The following is a 14,060-nucleotide window of genomic DNA, read 5'->3' as shown; positions in this document are numbered from 1 at the left end:
ATTTAAAGATGTTTCACCCAGTTATTTGGGTGAAGCTAAATATGGACACAGAAGTATAAGAATTCTAAATTAACTCTGAAATCACACAAAGCAGCTGAAAAACCAACTGTAAGTTACATGAATCTGGTAAAAAATTAGGTAATTTGCATGGCAAGATCTGATTTTGGTTTTCACCGCATTATTCAAATGTCCCTGTAAAAATAAAAAAAACAAAGAATATGTACAACTAAATGCCACAAAAAATATAAGGTAGGACAAATATGAAATTTTTGAAAGGACCAAACAACTCCCTGTTGGAAGGTGTGTGTGTGCGTGTGTGTGAGACAGTGGTAAAGTCAGGAAAAATAGGAAAGAAGAAAAGGACACTACCATTTCCTAATTGTTATTATATGCCAAGTTCTAGGAGGTCTTCTAAAAGTAAGGTTTTTAATCTTCACCATGTGAAATATTATATTATTATCATTCCTATTTATAGATAAAGCTCAGAGAGGCTAATTACCTGTCCTGGGTCCTACAGCAGTTCATACAGACTCAGAATTCAAATTTATTTCTAACTCCAATGCTCCTGTTTTAGGTTTTCTACTAAAGATCATTGACTCTCAAAATAATATTGACTTTTTCAGTGAAATCCAGGAGTCTGGTTGATCATACAAGTCATAAGTAGAAACTGTGATCTTTCTGGCATATAGTTAGGTGAAAATAGGTAAGGAGTACAGAATATTTGTATCTGGTACCATATTGCCCTTAGGTGAAAAAACATAGTTAGGTAAATGACTGTGAACATATAATTAGGTGAGAAAACATAGGTAAGGACTACAGAATATTTATATCTGGTACCATATTGCCCTTAAACTACCACACACCTTTGGGAATGCCACTTTCTTTCTATTTTAGGCCTCAGTTTCCAAATCTTTAAAATGAGATTATCATGCCAGATGTATAACTGTGCCTATAGTATGGGTTTTGCAGTAAAGTAGTTAACATTCTTTCAATCAAGAACAATTTTTGAGGCATATAAGGTGAAGAATTCTGAGACAATATTATTTGAAAGATGGCCGTTATTTTATGTGCCATTGAGAAAGAACAAAAAGTTACAACTTAAACTAATACAATGTTTATTAGCAATTAGTATTTTATCTTATATTTGTTGGGAAAAAACTTAATTTTACTTATTTAAAAATAGGTATTTTTATTATATATCACAAAAAGAAAAATATAAGAGAAATAAATTTAAAGTGTTCATAATATTTTTACCCATTCACTGTCCAACTTCTCCAGATAACTTTTAGACTCAGAGTTGTGTTTATCCACATACTACTACTAATCAAAATCTAGGGTTTCAAAAACTAATGATAATAAAGCATTTATTAAACAAATGGTTGATTGCTATCCCTGAAGTTTGATACCCTGAGGTATCAAAGTCAACGGTACATTTTATTTAAATTTGATGCTGGTAAATATACACATGTATGTATATATGTCTGTGTATATATCTGCCATTGTGTGTGGATGTATATAATTAAACATGTGAATTTTGGGTATGTGCATATGTTCTATACTGTGCATATTTCTACCTTATGGACACCTAAGGGGGGGCATTTGTTTATTATTTACCTTGATATTCCCTTCAATATCCACTATAATGTCTTCAGCAAACTAGAAACTCAGAAAATATTTATTGACATAAGTGTACCTAAAACACTTTTCTCTGATTATAACAGTTTTCAAATTACTTGGCTTCATATATAACAAAAAAAAAATCCATTAACTAGAGTGAATTTTCTAGGTATACTAAAAATATATTCTTAAGTGTTTACCATTTATTAGCAACAGAAAGCCAGCCAAGGTAGTAAATTGCAAAACATATCAGTGAAGGCAAGTTTTTTCTTAGAAAAGATAATTTAAAATTATAGTATTTCATGAAGTTCTGTGAAATTATTTGTTGATTTCTGCCTAATTAAATGCAAATTATAAAGCAAACATCTGCTAGGCTCATTCCCACCAATCAGTTGGGTAACTAAAGGTAACAAAATTGGTATGTTTGGTTTTCCATCTAACACAGTATTTGTTTTATTACCAACATTTTAAAATTGGGCTTTTATTCCATTTTATTTGCCTTGTAATTTGTACATTAAAAATAAAAGTTTCAAAATAATGATCACTGTGCATTTTTTTCAACATAAGTGCAATGTATGAACTCTTGCTTTAACTGAATACTAAGTTAGATTCCAAATTTCTAAGTGCTCATTCTACCAGTCAGTCTTCCCAAATACTCATGTGCAGTTTTGAGTTACATTTGAAATAATTTACTTAAACATGTTATACAAATAAATTTGTATGTTCTAGAACAAGCTGTTTCTAATAGGAATACTTCAACATATCAAGAAAATTGTTTCTCTAAGCTACTGGTTTTTAACTAGGAAGACAGTGTTGGCCTTTTAGCCGATGTGCGTGCTGTGCTTACTCCCTCCAGTTCTGGGTAGTTTGCAATCATTCTTATGACCTGAATGCTATATATACACATACACACACACTCAACAGTTTTTGAAGGGATAATATAACATAAGCATTCAATGGCCTGAATAATATAGCATGGAGATTAAGAGTGCAGACTGTTTTTTCTAAAACAATATTCTTGAAAAATTGAGATGCATTTTATATATGCCCTAAGCATTGGAAAATCATGGTAGTAGTCACCTAGTAAAAACAAATTATGAAAAGTAGTGTAAAAAAAAAATGAAAAAACTGCACTTTGGTGTGCATTGCTGGGTTTTAACCCTGTCTTGACTATTTACTAGCTTAGGGCCCTTGGGAGGTGACTTAATTTGTCTGTTGCTCAATCTGCAAGATGGGCTAATTGATAGTACTCAATACATAGAAGTGTTTGAGGAAAAGCTAATTTAGTATTTGTAAAGCATTTAAAAATCAACCTGTCGCATACTAAATGTTATATATGTTAATTTAAAAAAACATGAAAACTTCTTTCTATCAGTAGTCATGTCACATGCTGAAGGATTTTTTAATTAACTAAAAAATGAGATGGAGTATCAACCTATTTTTAATATTTACCTTTCCCTTGCCTCACCATCAGTAAAACTTTTTGCCTTTTGCCATAATTTTTTCCAAAACTTTATGATAATACATAATGATATATAAAATGCCCAAAATAACTGGTTAATTCAATGAAACACAAAACTAGCCCGAGCCTTAACTTCCCTCCCTGCTCCTGCAAATGATCAATTCTGTTCCTTGTTGGGAACAAGTAGAATTAGGTATATTGCACCATGCAGGGTTAAAAATTATAATAAAGCCAATGTTATAGAAACTTTCTGGCTCAGATATTCTTTTTTTTTTTTTCAGATATTCTTACTGAGTAGTTTTTGTGGAAGGCCACAGGAATAAAAAATATTTACAGAGCCTAAAAGTGATACCAATGACAGTCCAGCCTTAGTGATCACTGATACAATCCATATTCACCATCTTCACTTACTACATCCCATTTGACTTGAACAGGAGCATTGTCTTTGGCTCTGAAGCATCAAAGGAATTCACAGTTAACTTTTACAGCTATTTTGAACTGAATAGGAGCCAAAGAAAGTCATGTATTCTGTCTGTCTCTCTGAGCATTTGAATTGGAGAAATGAAACAGTTCCCTAGATTACCTAGGTAACCTGAAACTTGCTTCCTTTTATAAATAGAGCTTGTTTCATACAAACACAATTTTCACCTGTCTTTGTTCTTTTAATTATCTTACATGAAACATGAATGGGATTCCCTTAAGGATTGTACTCACTGTTAGAATGTAAAGGCAATTTATTATTTAATAGGTTAGGCTACTGGGTATCTTCATTGACCTCAGATTGTCTGATTAGCTCCCATTAGTCTCTAACCTAGTTAAAGTAATGGAAATAATGCAAATAGATTTCACTGAGTAGCTCTCCTGCAAAAGTTCAGCTGTCCCATTTTATTGTTGTTCTGTTTACATACTAAGTTACATAGTGATTTGTACAATAGTCTGTATTTCCCACATTGTGTATGTTGGAATATTAGTTTTGTATAATATAAGAAGTATTATGAGGAAAAAGTATTGCACTCAAATTTGCTTGAAAAACTATGAAAATTTATCAAGAGAAATTGGTTTCCTTTCTGTAGGATTTCTCAGAGCCATGTTAAATATGCATGATCAGTCTCCAGGAGAAAGTTGCTGCGTCAACCCCATATTTTTACCATGTCTTTTTTTTAAATTGGACTATTTTTTATTTTTCAGAATGAGTGTTCTGTGATACACTGGGAATGGCTTCTTGGTACACTTCTTGTTTCTGAAAATTGAGACTAAAGGAATAATTTGTTTTCATGTTTGCAAATAGTGGGGGGGGTGTTAAGGAAAGCAGTGTAGTTGCGAATAATACTGAGAAACAAATATATACTACTTAGCTCATTCCTCCCCTGGTAAATGTAAGTACAGCTCTTTAATTTACTATTTCTGTCACCAATGTAGAAATTGATAGTCTTGAGCATATTTATAAAGAAATGCTATTAGCAAGATCACTTAGGGCTGCCACTGGTACTAGTGAGCCTCCAACTGTTTTTCCCAGCCTATTGCCAAACCACAGCTAGAGTACCTCCTACATGGCAGTGAAAATTCCATTACAAGTCAAATAAGAATCAGGGAATGGGTATTCCAGGAAGCCAGCTTTGGGATTAACATGAGGGCCTATGGGGCCCCTTTTATAAGAACACCAATCTCATTCATGAGGGCTCCATGCACATGACCTAGTCACATCCCAAAGGCCTTCCCTCCAAGTAACATCACACTGGGGGTAGAATTTTAGCTTATGAATTTTGAGGAGACAATACATTCTGTCTGTATCACATGTCAGCAGCAACTGACTTGTAGCGGCTTTCTGAACACTATGTGGAGGAAAATTCAAATCTCAGTGATAAAATAGCATGAACAATTAGCAAAAGGTCTTATTTTTAGGAATTGGACCTGGAGGGCATATGGGTCACCTAACTTGCCAATTTCATATAATTCTATTGTGCATTTCACAAGCAGGGTGTTGTGATTCACAAAAGTTTAATAATTTGGTACAAAGTCATACAAGTTTAGTAAAAGATAGAGCTGGGACTTGAACCAGGCCTTTGCATTCCAAGTCACTTTTAAAAATACACTTTGCTGATTTATTTTTTGCCTGCTGAAACACCAGTCATTGCCCTCATCACCATTTAAAATCTTAAACAATACATTCAATTTCACATGATTAGTGGACTGTTGAGAATTTCATCTTGAACCCAGAATAGTTTTTCATACAACACACTTAGACCTAAAAGTCTTTGCAGAGATATCTGCTGAATAAAAGTAGAAGGGTCATTCCAATTTGTAGAACAAATGAAGGTGGAAGTCAGTCATGCTATAATATTTGGTAGAGGAGGCAAGTGGTGTAGGACAGAGAGAAATGTCCTTGTGCAGCAAAAGATAATTTAAATATCATCATTTTGCTTTTACCTTAGTGTCATCTTTAAAGTCTTTGTCTCTTGACTACACAATAAAAAATGAACTTTCTATACTTTATAGCACCAACAGACACATGCAAGAGCTAATCAGATATATGGAATGGAAAGATTTCTTTATAGTGTTTCTTTCCCTCTTTCCTTTTATCTTAGTCTTCTGGTTTAAATTCAATAGAATGTCAATCATTTACTTATTTTTATTGAAATAATCGTGAATTGGGCATTTGGTAGAAGGTGGTAATGAATCTAGGCTCTCACCACACAGAGTGGAAATGTGGACTTGAGGCTTAGGAGATGTCCTACATATAAAATGTATATGTTCTAAGGTCTAGGAGATGTCTTACATATAGAAATGTAGTGATTACTAAATAGTAATAAAGTGTGCTTTGAATTTTCCAACTATAAAGTATTTTCCAGATTCTACATAACTAGAATCTTGAATGTTCACAATGACTGGGATTCTGGTTGTGAAATTTAAACTGTGGTTTTAATCTCATTAACACTCTGGCCAGCCTTTTACTAATAGAATAAGACAAGCATAGTAAAAAGAATGTGGGGATACAGTACACATAAAAATTGGAAGACCTTGTCCAGAACATTAGAGAAATTTAGAGCTGAAGTGGACTGTTACAGACTAAATTAATCTCTTTTCCAAACAAGGAGACACCAAAAGGTGTACTGATATATAATAAGTACTTAGTTCAGTGTGGTAGGGACAAAGCCGAAATTCAGACTATAAGATTATCTCATTTCAGAGTCCTTCCCATTTACCCAATAGAAATTATTTTAAAATGATGAAATCATAAACTGGTATAAACAAATTCCATTCTCATTGGGCATCTGCAATGGCAATTATTTGGGAGGTCAAATCTGTTGTTGTTTTTTTCTAATTATCCTTCAAGGAATGCATACTAACACAATTTGAAAACTTTATGGAATGTAGGCTTGGAATTACCATTGCCAAAATAGTAGAACATTCAGATTGTTAATTTTTGAAGATACATCTATTTCCAAACTGTTTTTATTTTTGTCATGTTTTATCACTTGCTTTTTTACCCATCATGAAGATTAAGGTCTTTGTAATTTAAAAATTATGCAACAGCTGCTGCATACTGCTTCTTACACTGGAACATGAAATTTATATTGGGAAAATACCTATTACTAGCTATAAAATATGTATGAGGCTCTGTAGCCAACTTTGTAAAATGGCATTTCTCCTCGCAGCAAAATGGAACGGTTACTTTGCTTGGGGGATTCACTATTAAAGGAGAATTGTATTGATAGGTGTTAAGTATTGTTCTACTATATGAATAATGCAGCCATCCGTTCTATACTCAGTATTTTGGAATTATTTCTCTTCCATTTTATTATTTAGACACTTGCTTTTATGCTGCCTTTTGCAGCTGATCTTATTCTGTTTTATAGAATACATAATTGCTTAAATGAAGATGAGAAATGTATATTTGTAATTAATTCTGGTTCTGTGTGTTTCCACAGCTAATTAGACAGACATGTTTTGTATACTATGCATACAATCCATATCAACCAGGAAAAAAAATAATCATAATATTTGGGGGTATTTTATTTTTATGACAGATGACAAAAAGTAAGCTATCAGGGATTCACTTTAAAATTGCTTCCCAGAGCATTTCACACACACACACACACACACACACACACACACACACACACACACAAATAATATTTTAATCATTTTCTACAAACACTTAACCATATACATTGCTCAGGGTTATTATCTCTGTTTTCAAAATCAAGACACATAGTGATTAAACAATTTAATCACCTTCTGCTAATGCTACCGTAAACAGCCAAATTAATTTTCCTAATTGTTTCTCATAAAAGATCACCCATTTGTTGTAAAATCTTCAAAATCTCCTCCGATGACCTGTTGAGTGGAGTACTATAGCATAGCCCTTCTTCACATTTAAAGTTCGCTTAAAAAGGACATCAAACTAACTTTCAGCCCTTTCCAATGCTAGTTCCTAATAGACCTTAAACACTCCACACTCCCAGCCAGACTCTTATTCTTTTCATCTCTGATCCCTTGTGCACTTCCTCTCCAAAGTAAATTTTATCCATCACCATCTTTTACAGTTCTTCCCATCCTTTTAAATACAACTCAAGTGCCCTTATTCTTTGACTGTCTAATGTCTTCTCATTTTATGTAATTAGATATTTTTTGAGGGCAGGAGTGGTGGCTTGGGTGGTCCTGATAATCTTTTTTCATCCCTGAATTCCATTAAAATGTAGTGGTTAATATGCTGGGGAGAGAGCTACATTGTCTGGGTCTAAATCCCGTATGTACCATTTACTAGCTGTGTGGTTTAGGGTAGGTTATTTAATCTCTAACCTGCCTTAGACCTTTTGGGCTGCTATGACTGAATACCACAGACTGGGTAACTTGTAAACATTCATTTCTCATGGTTCTGGGGTCTGAGAAGTCCAAAAGCAAGGTGCCAGCATGACTGAATGAGGGCCCTTGTCCTGGCTCACAGCAGGTGCCTCTTTTGTGTGTCCTCATTTTGTGGAAGGGGCTGTAGAGTTCTGTGGGGTCTCTTTTATAAGAACAACAATCCCATCTATGAGAGCTCAACTCTCATGATCTGTATCACATTCCAAAAGCTCTACTAATACTATCTAAGAATTCTGGGGACACAAATATTCAGGCTATAGCAATGTCTCAGTTTTCTGATGTAGACAAAGGGAGTATTAATTTCACAGGTTTTAAATAAATGTAATTGCAGTGCTTAGCATGTTGTCAATGATCATTTAATGTTAGATATTGTTACAGAAGAATAAAATTGGTGCTTAAGCATTAATAATGATCTCATTTACCTCTTGCCTGATTTTAAAAATGTTTATACACACACACACACACACACACACACATGTATCTGTCACTATCCAGCATTTATACACTATTTTCATTCCTATATACCCAAACTGGTAATACACATTTAGCACCTAAATAGATACTGTCACATGCCAGAAGTCAAAACATTCTTAGAATAAGAGCCAAATTTTTGATCACATATTCCAAATGAGAAAAACTTTCTGACATTTGACCACATTTCCTCTCTATCCTTTCCCCTTCATTATGTGTGCAGAAGATTATGTCATTTAATGGCTCTGGTTTTGAGAATTTCCAGGAATTTACTATGGAGCACATTCAGAAATGTATATGTATGTAAGAAATATACAAACAACTTTTCTATTTGTGATGCACTTTCAGCATCACTAAATATTATATATATTTTTTGAGAGGGCATTATTGATCAAATGGTTGTTAACAACAATAAAATTCTGTATAGGGGACTCAATGCTCAATACACAATCATAAATCCACCCCAAGCCAAATTCTCATCAGTCTCCAATCTTCTGAAGCATAATGAACAAGTTCTTACATGGTGAACAATTTCTTACATAATGAATAAGTTCTTACATGGTGAACAGTACAAGGGCAGTCATCACAAAAACTTTCGGTTTTGATCGCGCATTATGAACTATAAACAATCAGGTCAAATATGAATATTCGTTTGATTTTTATACTTGATTTATATGTGAATCCCACATTTCTCCCTTATTGTTATTATTATTATTATTATTATTTTTAATAAAATGCTGAAGTGGTATGTAGATGCAAGGTAAAGGTAGAAAACATAGTTTAGTGTTGTAAGAGAGCACATGTAGATGATCAGGTGTGTGCCTGTAGACTAAGTGTTAATCCAAGCTAGACAGGGGCAATAAAACATCCACATATGCAGAAGATTTCTCTCAGAACAGGGGGGGTGAGGTTCTAAGCCTCACCTCTGTTGGTCCCCAATTTCTCACCTGATGGCCCCTCTGCAACTGTGCCTGTCTTAGGTTGTTCCTCCCTTGAGGAATCTTACCCGTCTCTGGCTAGCCAGTCATCTTCTGGGGCCATACAGGGAAATGTAAAGTTGGTAAGTGAGAGAGAAGCCATATTGTTTGAAAAGGTTAGCTTTTTACTTCTTTGCAGATTAATGCCCTGTGGCTTCTATGCCCAGCATTTGTCTTGAGGTATCTTTAGCACTTGGGAGAATTATGATACTCGGTAAATTCGATATGAGGCACGAATTCTATTTAAGGGTTGTAATTAGGAAGGAAGAAGAAAAGCTATAGAAGTAGCAGGCGGAAGAAAACATGGGAAGATTGATTATTTCTTTGACATATCTTCTTGTGGAGTAACTTAAGCATGTATAGGTTTTAAACTACTAATTAAATTGTGCAAACACATTAACATAATAGGAATACAGTTATATAACCAAAGAGGACCTATATTTACCAGCTATCTCCAGTGAAACCAAGAAAACCAGTTAGGCATCCTAGGCATTTGTGAAAATTTATCTATGATATGATGGATATTGTCCAACTGAACTTGAACAGTCTGAGAGAAATCAGACAAGTTAAAACAACCCATTCCTGGGAACTGTTCACATCCCATATGTTCTTTTAACAGTAGATAGTCTGTAGTTATAAGATTTTGGAGAGCTACAACTTGCACTTCTCCTAATTCTTTGTTGAGTTCCAACAGTATAGATCCAGTCAAATTTGTTGTTTTACTGTATGCACAGGCCAGCTTAGATATCTCCTTCTTCATTCCCATGGCAAGTTCAGGAACCGGTGGGATGAATGCAGCTACAACTGTAGCAGCGCCTGGATCTTTCCTGAGGTTTTTTTGATGATCATCTTCTGGTAAGAATCTTCCAGAGAGTGCTGATGTTGGAAGCTCTTCTTCATATTGTATCTTAGTTCATTTTCTGGGTAGCCCAATTAGGATTTGATACTCTGTATAAACACAAACAGACCCTTTGCCCACACTTTGATATGCCCTTTATACCATTGTGTAGAACTCATTGGAGGTCACCACACAGGAACTGCTTTTTTTTTCTTAAGAGAAAGGAATATTATCAGAAAAATGTACCTCCATAGCCGATCATCTGACACCTTTTAAGTGATCAAAATTAAGGATATTTAAAGCATGCATTAATCGTTGATTTACAGTTAGTTTTATCCTATCAGGGAGTAATCCCCCTTTTCTTTCTTTTGTTGTTTTTTTTTGTTATCATTAATCTATACTTACATGAAGAATATGATGTTTACTAGGCTCTCCCCTATACCAGGTCCCCCCTACAAACCCCTTTAGAGACACTGTCCATCAGCATAGTAAAATGTTGTAGAATCACTACTTGTCTTCTCTGTGTTGTACAGCCCTCCCCTTTCTCCCACCCCACCCCCATTATGCATGCTAATCTTAATACCCCCCTTCTTCTACACCCCCCCTTTTCCCTCCCTACCCACCCACCCTCCCCAGTCCCTTTCCCTTTGGTACCTGATAGTCCATTCTTAGGTTCTGTGATTCCACTGCTGTTTTGTTCCTTCAGTTTTTCCTTTACTCTTATACTCCACAGATGAGTGAAATCACTTGGTATTTCTCTTTCTCCACTTGGCTTATTTCACTGAGCATAATACCCTCCAGCTCCATCCATGTTGCTGCAAATGGTAGGATTTGCCCTCTTCTTATGGCTGAGTAATATTCCATTGTGTATATGTACCACTCTTCTTTATCCATTCATCTACCGATGGACATTTAGGTTGTTTCCAATTCTTGGCTATTGTAAATAGTGCTGCGATAAACATAGGGGTGCATTGGTCTTTCTCAAACTTGATTGCTGCAGTCTTAGGGTAAATTCCTAGGAGTGGAATTCCTGGGTCAAATGGTAAGTCTGTTTTGAGCATTTTGAGGAACCTCCATACTGCTTTCCACAATGGTTGAACTGACTTACATTCCCACCAGCAGTGTAGGAGGGTTCCCCTTTCTCCACAGCCTCACCAACATTTGTGGTTGATTGTCTTTTGGATGACAGCCATCCTTACTGGTGTGAGGTGATACCTCATTGTAGTTTTAATTTGCATTTCTCTGATAATTAGCGATGTGGAGCATCTTTTCATGTGTCTGTGGGCCATCTGTATTTCTTTTTTGGAGAACTGTCTGTTCAGTTCCTCAGCCCATTTTTTAATTGGATTATTTGTTCTTTGTTTCTTGAGGCATGTGAGCTCTTTATATATTTTGGACGTCAAGCCTTTATCAGATCTGTCATTTACAAATATATTCTCCCATACTGTAGGGTTCCTTTTTGTTCTATTGATGGTGTCTTTTGCTGTACAGAAGCTTTTCAGCTTAATATAGTCCCACTTACTCATTTTTGCTGTTGTTTTCCTTGCCCGGGGAGATATGTTCAAGAAGAGGTCACTCATGTTAATATCTAAGAGGTTTTTGCCTAAGTTTTTTTCCAAGAGTTTAATGGTTTCATGACTTACATTCAGGTCTTTGATCCATTTTGAATTTACTTTTGTATATGGGGTTACACAATGGTCCAGTTTCATACTCCTACATGTAGCTATCCAGGTTTGCCAGCACCATCTGTTGAAGAGACTGAAATTTCGCCACTGTATGTCCATGGCTCCTTTATCAAATATTAATTGACCATATATGTTTGGGTTAATGTCTGGAGTCTCTAATCTGTTCCACTGGTCTGTGGCTCTGTTCCTGAGCCAGTACCAAATTGTCTTAATTACAATGGCTTTATAGTAGAGCTTGAAGTTGGGGAGTGAGATCCCCCCTACTTTATTCTTCTTTCTCAGGATTGCTTTGGCTATTCGGGGTCTTTGGTGTTTCCATATGAATTTTTGAATTATTTGTTCCAGTTCATTGAAGAATGTTGCTGGTAATTTGATAGGGATTGCATCAAATTTGTATATTGCTTTGGGCAGGATGGCCATTTTGACGATATTAATTCTTCCTAGCTAAGAGCATGGGATGAGTTTCCATTTGTTAGTGTCCCTTTAATTTCTCTTAAGAGTGACTTGTAGTTTTCAGAGTATAGGTCTTTCACTTCTTTGGTTAGGTTTATTCCTAGGTATTTTATTTTTTTTGATGCAATTGTGAATGGAATTGTTTTCCTGATTTCTCTTTCTATTGTTTCATTCTTAGTGTATAGGAAAGCTACAGATTTCTGTGTGTTAATTTTGTATCCTGCAAACTTGCTGTATTCTGATATCACTTCTAGTAGTTTTGGGGTGGAGTCGTTAGGGTTTTTTATGTACAATATCATTTCATCTGCAAATAGTGACAGTTTAACTTGTTCTTTACCACCCTGGATTCCTTGTATTTCTTTGTTTTGTCTGATTGCCGTGGCTAGGACCTCCAGTACTATGTTAAATAACAGTAGGGAGAGTGGGCATCCCTGTCTAGTTCCCGATCTCAGAGGAAAAGCTTTCAGCTTCTCGCTGTTCAGTATAATGTTGGCTGTGGGTTTATGATATATGGCATTTATTATGTTGAGGTACTTGCCCTCTATTCCCATTTTGCTGAGAGTTTTTATCATGAATGGATGTTTTTTGTCAAATGCTTTTTCAGCTTCTATGGAGATGATCATGTGGTTTTTGTCTTTCTTTTTGTTGATGTGGTGGATGATGTTGATGGATTTTCGAATGTTGTACCATCCTTGCATCCCTGGGATGAATCCCACTTGGTCATGGTAAACGATCATTTTGATGTATCTTTGAATTCGGTTTGCTAATATTTTGTTGAGTATTTTTGCATCTACATTCATCAGGGATATTGGTCTGTAGTTTTCTTTTTTGGTGGGGTCTTTGCCTGGTTTTGGTATTAGGGTGATGTTGGCTTCATAGAATGAGTTTGGAAGTATTCCCTCCACTTCTATTTTTTGGAAAACTTTAAGGAGAATGGGTATTATGTCTTCCCTGTAGGTCTGATAAAATTCTGAGGTAAATCCATCTGGCCCGGGGGTTTTGTTCTTTGGTGGTTTTTTGATTACCACTTTAATTTCATTGCTGGTAATTGGGCTGTTTAGATTTTCTGTTTCTTTCTGGGTCAGCCTTAGAAGGTTGTATTTTTCTTGGAAGTTGTCCATTTCTCCTAGGTTTCCCTGCTTGTTAGCACATAGGTTTTCATAGTACTCTCTAATAATTCTTTGTATTTCTGTGGGGTCTGTCGTGATTTTTCCTTTCTCATTTCTGATACTGTTGATTTGTGTTGACTCTCTTTTCCTCTTAATAAGTCTGGCTAGAGGCTTATCTATTTTGTTTATTTTCTCGAAGAACCAGCTCTTGGTTTCATTGATTTTTGCTATTGTTTTATTCTTCTCAATTTTATTTATTTCTTCTCTGATCTTTATTATGTCCCTCCTTCTGCTGACCTTAGGCCTCATTTATTCTTCTTTTTCCAATTTCGGTACTAGTGACATTAGACCATTCATTTGGGATTGTTCTTCCTTCTTTACATATGCCTGGATTGCTATATACTTTCCTCTTAAAACTCCTTTTGCTGAGTCCCACAGAAGTTGGGGCTTTGTGTTGTTGTTTTCCTTTGTTTCCATATATTGCTGGATCTCCATTTGATTTGGTCATTGATCCATTGATTATTTAGGAGCGTGTTGTTAAGCCTCCATGTGTTTGTGAGCCTTTTTGCTTTCTTTGTACAG

The sequence above is a fragment of the Manis pentadactyla genome, chromosome 1 (assembly GCF_030020395.1).
Source record: "Manis pentadactyla isolate mManPen7 chromosome 1, mManPen7.hap1, whole genome shotgun sequence".
NCBI classification, from domain to species: domain Eukaryota; kingdom Metazoa; phylum Chordata; class Mammalia; order Pholidota; family Manidae; genus Manis; species Manis pentadactyla.
The sequence above is the reverse complement of the archived record's forward strand: the minus strand, read 5'-3'. Positions refer to the sequence as shown.